Here is a 9483-nt window from a genome sequence, read left to right on the forward strand (position 1 = left end):
GGGTATGAGATTTAATTGCATGAATGCACAAATGTAAACCAAAATTGCCACGGAGCGAAAACACCGACCCTCCCTCTCCTGCAGCCATTTCCACAGATACGTATTTTAAAGTTCATTGCTGGTCATCATTGAAGATTGATGATGGGAATATGAAGGTTTCTTAGATTATTCTCTTTATTTTTGTGTGTTAGAAATTTTACATAGTAAAAATTAAATTTAAAAAAGAATTAAGTTGATGAAATAAAGTTCATCAATGCTATTTTTGATTCCTGGATAGAAATATTTTATCAAACCAAGAGAAGACAGCAGGATGACAAGATAAAGACTATAGAACCCTGGTAGCTCAGAACCGCTGCGTCGCTTTTTAAAAAATTTCCTTGTAAGCAAGCAGTATACCATCATGGATGTCAGTCACCCACATTTCCTCCCCCTTCACATGGACCAGCATTTACAAGATAAGAAGAATTCCACTTAAGTTTATCCATCATAGATAAGCAGTGCCCTACAACTATCATTCTGGTTCATATCTAAATAAAATGACAAAATGGCAGAAGGGAGGAGAAAGAAATTAATACCATTTTGAGCTCCAGAGCTGCCAGGCCCTAAGTGAGGCACCTGGCCCATGTATCTTCATATGTAGGTCATATGGTCAGGGACAGGCATATGTCCCATGGGGAGCTGGGAGGTTGGGAATGAGCCATTTGTCCCATGGCTCTCATTCATGAAAGCCTCAATTTTTGACTTTTCATCTGATCTTTAAATGAAGATAATTCTTATCTTAAACATTTGGTCCTTGTATTTATGTGTGTTTCACAATTATGAATTTGTTAAATGTAAATATTTGAAGTATACCAGTTTTTAATCACTGTTTTGGCCATGCTTGTTTTTTTAATATACCAAAAGCCTCCAAAGAAAAACAAAGAAACAAACAAACCCAACAAAAAAGGAGGTGGCTTGGGCCTCTCTCAGCCTCTCAGAGGTCCTGCTCACAGAAAATGAGCTGATTTGCTCTGTAAATAGAAGTCACTAACATTTTTTTTTTAATTAAAATGTATTGGGGTGACAATGGTTAGTAAAATTACACAGGCTTCAAATATACAATTCTGTAATACATCATCTATATATGTCACATTTTGTGTTCACCACCCAGAGTCAGTTCTCCTTCCATGATCATATATTTGACCCCATTTACCCTCTTCCAGCACCCACCTCCCCCCTTACTCTCTGGTACCCACTAAACTGTTGTCTGTGTCTATGAGTTTTTCTTTCTTTATGTTTGTCTTGTTCCTCTGTTGCCTTTAGTTTTATATCCCGCATATCCGTGAAGTCATATGGTTCTCGACTTTTTCTGTCTGTCTTATTTCGCTTAGCATAATAACATTTTCTTCTTTTTGTTTCTACTGCCTTCTCCTGTGATTTGTCATGTTTTCCTAGAGCTGCAGGACTCATTCAAAATAAGTAACAGGAAAATATATGAAGTGACCAGTGAAGACCATGTTATAGTTAAAAAATATAGGGAGAGAAAGAAAGAAAGAAAACCTAATTTGGGAAAACTGAGTAATGCCAGGAAAAATAATTTTCAAAATTCCAGAGAAGAGCAAATGAGACCTTAATAGCTTTAATATTTCCCAAATGTGACCAAAAGGAGAGCTCGAGGAGGACGATGCCTCCATAACTGAGCTTAAACATGTTGTACAACATGCTTGTTTGTCCGTTGCAATGCTCACATAGTAACAGCCAGTATCTTCTGTGGACCTGCCACCCCTTCCTTCTTTTCCCATAGACTGCTTCCTTGCTTCCAAATTCTCTTCTCCTCCAGCCAAAGGTGTGAGCTGTAAAAATCAGTGGTCACACCAGAGGCACGCCCAAACCACGCCCTCAGCTTTTGACATGTGATACTCTACTCCTAGTAAAGGCCCTGAGAATCAGATGCAAATTTTGAAATCCAAGCACCTGATTAGGCTTCTTGGATCTTACATGTAATGATAAAAGGATAAGCTTTTTATAGAGATCAACTCAAGAACCCTTATAACATGTTCCTATATTTTAATTGATTAAAAAACTAAAACTGAAATTCATTTTGTTTGGAATAAAGCAGGACATATATACAGAGGGTGCCAAAATATATACTGTATATATGCACTTTAAGAAAGGAAGCTGTATTAAAATTGTAATACTCAATACATACCGATAACAAAAGATGAATACAGGTCACGTTTGACTTCTACAATTACAAGAGGTGCTCAAAGTGGTTACCATCAGCGTCCAGACACTTCTGATTATGGCGAACTACTGCTCGAACAACACTGACCAAAGTGTCCACTTGTATACATTTCTTTGGCACCCCCAGTATAAATTGGCCTCAAACCCTGTGAAACCTTCACTGGAGCTACAGTAAATGAAGAACTTGAATAATTGACACTGAGTTTTAAAAAAATAATAATGAAAATCACCCTCCTTCTCTGCTGAGTTTGGTCCTCATTATAGATTAGCAGTTTAGTGAGTTGATGTGGAAATGTTCCTTATTATCACAATTTTATTGCCTACCTCAGTACATCTGTTCCAAAATTTATATAAAAATGGCCAGACATTTCAATAAACCAGTATGTCTTGGAATTTTCATATAGTTCCCAATGCACTAAAATCTGGATGGAAAGCTGGTACTTTGAAATTTACAATCGCACAGACTGAGCAACATCTGGATAGCTTTGCTCTATTGCTTTCCTTGTTCCTTTAGATTTAGACTCAAGTTATGATTTGCAGGAAAGGCCAAAACCCTTGTGTGTGGCAGGTGTGAGTTCAGGCTGACAAAAACCTAATACTATGTTCAATTCACTCTGATACAGCTTTTTACAAAGCACATGGAACAGCGCTTCTGCCCTTTAGCAAATCGTTTAACCATCAAGGAGGAGGACAGAGCAAGGGGGAAGGAATTTTCTCTTTAGCTGGAGAGAAAGACCTGGGAAAAATATGTATTTGTGACTCAAACTAGGCTCCTTGAATTAACTCTCTCTCATCACATCCCTTGATAGTCTATAGGACGTGTGTGTGTGTGTGTGTGTGTGTGTGTGTGTGTGTGTAGACGAGACCAATTTCTTACACAAGGAGAAAAACATTTAGAATTTCCAACTAAAGGACCCCTTTAACAATTTGATCAGCCTCCACACTGAATCTTTAGACTTTCTTTCTTAGCTGTCCATATTAATGAGAGACAAAGGAATAAAGGGAAGAGAGAAAGGACAAATGGGAGAAGGAAAAAGGTATACTGGAAATGATGTGTAGGGGCAAATGTAATTGTAACTAAACTAAATACTTACTGATGACAACTACCCAGGTCCTCCTACTCTTTGTAACGCTCGCTGTAAAAGCTGCAGAAACCTCTTCCCCCATGAAGCATGACTAAAAGTCATACTGGAGTAGCTTTACACTGGTGCTGCATTTTAGGTTTGAGGTAGGTAAAGTGCTATTTGGCGAGAATAGGTTAGATCAATCTGAATTTTCGACCTGACCTTCCCCTCACCCCTAATAACTTCCTGGTTCCTTGGTCACAGAGTGATTTATGAGCAAGAACAAAGAATGATGTGTCTATCCCAGCAGCAAGGGAAACTAGAAAACTTATTAAGGGGGGGGGGGGGGGGAGAGAAAAGAAAAAGGCAGAAGGAAAGAAAGGGGAAGAAGCCAAAGAGAAAATACCAGTTTTAGAATGAAGTACCTTAGTTTCTGTGTTGCTGTAATTACCTAGTCACTGAAGAAATAAAACGTGGAAATCCATTTCATAAAAAAATCAATGTTTTAAATAATGTGAAGAGCTCTCATAATTTTAAATCTCACCACAATGTCCGTGTGCAGAACCCTGATCACCTTTAAAGAGGAGGGCTCCAATAATTTTAAATTGTTCTTCACTGAGAGGGCTCCAATCCTCCATTCTCTTCCAAATGGAAGCAATCTTGAAATAATTTTAAGTAGTTTTAAATAGTTCTTCCCCCACTCCTTGTCACTTTATGTCCCTTCTTTGTCTTTCCTCAACTTTTCAGACAGCAATGTTCCCAGCTTTAAATTGAAAAAAAGTCTTAAATTTATAATTGAAAATTAACCCACAAAAACAAGTGTCTCTTGTTCCTTTTTCTGAAGTAAGTGAACAACCTTTTCTCGCATTAATGGTGATAAAAGTGCAGGGCTTTATTTAGGAAACCCTGCTAAGAATGTTTTTATTTAGCGCTTGCAAAAAAATAATGTAAAATTAATGAATAAGGATTTTATTATTTCTAATCTACAGTTCCGTAAAGAATACAATTTTATATTGAATTCTAGTCTCATTTACAAAGACTTATAATTAAAATGCCTCAATCTTTTTCAAATTAGAAAAGCAAATTGTTACATATCCTAAGTAGGTGCTTTTCTGTTTAATGACAGTCACTCACATGATTTATGACACACATTATTTTATATCAAAGTACAATGAAATAGGCATTACCAAAGGTAATCTCCGTAATGTCTGGAAAGGGATCAGAAACCTCAGTGCAACAATGAACACCGTATTTAAAATGCAAAACCCAAAGACATTATTATGGTTTTGATTTCTTATGGCACAGCTTCGCCCGATCAGTTATATTACCAGTGCAGCACAAAGGGTGTTTGCGTCAGAATGCTGCTAAGATAACAGACGGGAAAAATGAAATATAAAGTCAATTTTCATGCAGAAATTGTTATCAAAGGGATGATAAAGTAAAACTGTATAATCACAAGAAAAAACAATTGATGATGAACAATCTAAAATAGACCAAGTCGACTATGTCTGATTCTGGCTTTTAAACTCTTGTCCTATTAAAATATGTAATAAAGTGTTAAGACAATGTATAAACAAACGCAAGTAGAACACTATGCTGATTATTATTTAGACACTGCCTTCCAAGGTCTCTCTGCAAATGGAATCAAGCAGCCGCTTAAGTGTGCTCATCATGAATTGAGATGAGTTTTCATCAAGCTCAGACTTCTAACTCAAATGAAAAAGAAATAATTGTGAGTTTTCAAACTCGTAGTTGTTTCAATGTAGAATGGAATCAGCAGGCACCATGGGAAGAGGAAACACACACATACACACACACACACACACACACACACAATTATTTTACATGCACAAGTGAAAAGTCATAATGTCGGAGAGAATATGACCCCCTAAATTCTGTCTTTCTGGAGTAAGATGTAGGTAACGCCCAAGTTACCCTGCGTTGAAGGATTGATTACCCATTAGAATGAAGGCCTCTCCCCACTAGACTGTTGATCATGCAGTTTGCAAGCAGAAAGGTGGCTCTTTCTAATTCTTTTTAAGACATTTTGCTTGGGGCCTCAGAAATTAAACGGAGAGCAGCAGGGACGGGGTTTACTATTTAATGCTCTTGGTTGTAATTTTTTAATTAGCCATTAGGAAGATGAAGGCAGGTTCAGACAGGGAAGAAAAGAAAGACTTGGAAGAAATATGGCTTTTCTGCAAAAAGCCGGTAGAGATTACAGGAAAGACCCGGGTCTCCAGAGAGGTTCCCATCACAGAAGGAACTCACAGGCCACTTCCTCATGTCCCTTGGGCAAATCTAAACCTAGTTGTTTGAAAGCTTGGGGTTTAACTGGATTTCCTAAAAGATGTCATGTCTCGGCCTCAGGTTCGTACAGCTGAGAAAAGGAAATGACTGGAAAAAAAAGACAAAAATGCCGGGAGCACAGATGTGGCTGATCTCAGGGGCTTAGAGCCTCTGGGTGTGTTACACACACCTCCATACTTTCGGGAAGATTAAAGGGAAGAGAGGGCACTGTACTTTGTGTATCAAGAAGCCTTGGCCTGTTCCTTATTTTCTAATGACAGGACCAGTAAGATAGTAGAGAAAAGCCGAGGTAAAACACAATAGACTCTGTAAGGCCGAGGATATATGCCTTTGGAAAGAGTGAATCAGGTCAAACTAATTCAAAGGCAGACCTGCTGGAAACCCTGAATACAGACATACTTCTGGAAGACAGAGCAGAGAAACAGTATAATTTGCATAGAATTCAAGTCTGGAGGTGATTTTAAGTAATAAGAAATGTGGCAAAAAATATTGAAATGATATTAACAGAGGAGACTCAAGTATTTTTAGTACTTGGAATAACCGAACCTGTGAATCTTCTAGTTTTCATTATTCATATCTGCTCCTTCTCTATTTCCCATGTCAATAATGGCACCATTCACTTAGTGATTCATTCAGTCTCTCAAGCATCCCCTTCACCTTCACCTTCTCTCTCTAATCAGGCCCTAGGTCTTGTCTAGTAAACTCCAGCATACATACATCTCCCACCTCCACTGCTGATAGCCAACCCTTCATTGCCTCTTACCTGGACAATTGCTTTCGCCTTCCAGACGGTCCCTATGCCTCCGCCCATCTCCCTCCACCCATCAATCCAACATCTACATCTGATCCTATGACCCAGTAGGTCTTGGGTAAGACCCAGGGAATATGCATTTTATCTTTTTAACTTCTTGTTATGAATATCACTAAGCATACTCAAAGGCAGGAAATACAGGAAGTCAATTCGTGTATGCCTATACCTGCCTCTCACCTTCAACAACCATCAACATTTCCCTGTACCCCCTGCCATTTTTTTTTTTTTCCAGAATCCCCACTCTGGCCTTTTTTTTTTCTATTGGAGTATTTTAAGGCAAATCTCAGGCAGCATATCATTTGATTGATCCTTATATACTTAAGTATACATCTCAGAAAAGAAAAATTAAGGACTTTAATTGTTTTTTGCAAAACTACAAATGTAATCGTTCCTTCACATAATCAATACTCAGTCAATATTTACATGTCCTTAAATATATATATAATTTGTTTGTGTTTGGCTTGGAATAAAAGTGCATTTAAAACTCTTTCCAAGTTCTCAGAAGACCAACTAGCTATGAGTTCCGGTGACCAACAAGATAAAGTTGAAACTGCCCAGCAAGGCACCAAGGATCTATTAAGTTGGTGCAAAAGTAATTGCGGTTTAATAGGAAAATTGCAAAAACCACAATTACTTTTGCACCAACCTAATAGAACCCACCCCTCCTTCCAGTCTCTTTCCTTACGACTTATCCACCCAGTTTGCTCCCTGCACTTCAACCATTCTCACCACCTTTCAATTCCCCAAAGGTTTCACTGCTCTTTCTCACTTCTGAGCCTCTGCTCTACTGTCCTCTCTGCCTGCAACACCCTTCCCCCTTTACTCAAAATATTTCCTTTGTGAAGTCTTTTCTTTCCCCCGACCCCAAGAGAGTTGAATATACCTTTCCTTATACACCACTCAATGTTGATGCTCAGATAGTATGTCCCTCCTCACGTTGGCTAGCTGTCACAAGCAAATGCCAATTTTTGATGGACTGTCCCCTCAAGTGGCTGATGATCATGAGATTTCAATATAAAGGGGGCAATTTATAAGTGAGTGATTGTGATTTGAGTGTGACCTAGAAAGCTGGCCTTGGAATGTAGTAACTTTTAGGTAGGATGACCATGTAATGTATTACCCAACGAGACAGTTAAAAGGAAGGGGCACTATTAATAATTAGTCAGGATAGAAATGCCTGGGATTGTCCCAGGCAAACCGGATCCTATGGTCAGCCTGTTCTTTGAGATGTGTGCTTTCAAAGGACGATTGGATTCTTTGTAACTGAGGAAACTCCCCTCTCAAGGCATGGCCACCCTCAACAAGAATCAGGACCACACCCAACTGGCTCCATAGAAAATGGCTCCAATGCCCACCTCTCCAGGACAATCTGGGCCAACAAGATATGGTGCCAAATCTGCTGTTATCCTACCAAAATCCCCTACAGGAAATACATTCTTCCCCCAGAATGGACAAGAAGAATTCCGTGTCCTGGGCCCTGACAGATGTTAGAAGCATTCCATCCACTTTCCTCTGGAACAATCAGAAACTGTAAAGTTGGACTCCCCTCTTTTGGTAAGGATCTTACTCTTTCTTCCTCCTGCCTGTCTAGGAGACATGAAATGGCAATCAATCTTTGTTTCTGAGTCAAGGCCTAAGCGAAAAACAGAACAGGATCCTTGGTCCACCTCAGGGAGCAGGACGTACATCTGTCGTCATGTTGCTGGCAAGCTGAGCTTCCTGTTGCTGCAGCTCCCGTCCCACAGTGGAATCCTGGCACCTCCTGTGCCTCCTCAGCCTCCTCACAGGAAGAGTTCAGGGCCAGGTCTGTGGTGGCTGGACTAGAGTTAGCAACATGAAGAGAAAGAGTATGCAGGTCTCCACTGATGAAACGCGCCAGATAGCCTAAGTCCAGGTTTCCTTCTGAGGTATGCCCGAACCTTACTTAGGTCCTTTTGGTTATTCAGAAATCTATCATCTCAGTCCTTCTCTATCGGCTCTAAGTCAAAACCAAAAATGTAAGGTGGGGGGTAGTTTAGTTCTCTGATAGAGCATAGATAAGATAAATTTTTATAATATTACTTCAAAATGGATTCAAATGGTCTGGAATTTGATTTGAAGCCTGGGAGCTGACATGACATCTAAGTAAAAGTAAATAAAATTAAGTGTGTGTGTGTGTGTGAGCTCAAAAATAATGTATTGCATTGACTTGCGTAATTATGGCCTTCTGCTTGGGAAATATTTTGCTACTAAATAGAAAGGGAAGGGCATCTGAAGGCTTGGTCTAAACTCAAGAATTCGGTCCTTTTATTTTTGACAGATGAGGTCATGTCATGCCTCCTTCCATCCGCTGGTCAGGCATTCAGAGCACGTGCCACTGGGAGAGGCAGCCAAAGCCAGCTCTCTGTGGGTGGGAGGAGAGGAAATGGGAACTATGGAAAGGAAAAAAATATGCCTATTCCCCCTCAATGTCATTTTGGAAATGTACGTATTAGCATACATAAGTTCTGCAAGAGAACTTGAATCCACACATGCTTCCCAGGGAATCCTGGATTGGTGTCCCTCTGGATTCACAATCTTCTAACACAGGGGTCAGGGAACTATGGTTTGAGGGCCAAATCTGATCCACCACCTGTTTTTGTATGGCCCCCAAGCTAAGAGTGGTTTTTGAATTTTTAAGTGGTTGAAAAGAATATCAAAAGATTATTTCATGACAGGTGAAAAGTATATGACATTTAAATGTCAGGGTTTATAAATAAAGTTTTATCAAAACACAGCCGTGCTCATTCACATCCATATTGCCTAGGGCGGCTGTTGCACGACCATGGCAGGCTTGAGCAGTTGCCACTGTGTGGTCCACGTAGTCAAAAATTACTGACTGATCCCTTAGAGAAAAAGGTTTGTGATTCACATGCTAACTCGACCGGGCCATGGGCACGGCCCTGTATAGCAGGGAAGAAGGCAAGGTTTGGGTGGTCACGTGTAGGAACCATCCTCAGATCGTTTTTCCCAGAGCTCACTAACGTTAAGTCCTTTAGCTCTTCCTCCTCTGCTGCATGGTTCTGGAAGTATAATAATCCACATCTTATTCTAACA

This window comes from Rhinolophus sinicus, linkage group LG05 (assembly GCF_036562045.2).
Source record: "Rhinolophus sinicus isolate RSC01 linkage group LG05, ASM3656204v1, whole genome shotgun sequence".
NCBI classification, from domain to species: domain Eukaryota; kingdom Metazoa; phylum Chordata; class Mammalia; order Chiroptera; family Rhinolophidae; genus Rhinolophus; species Rhinolophus sinicus.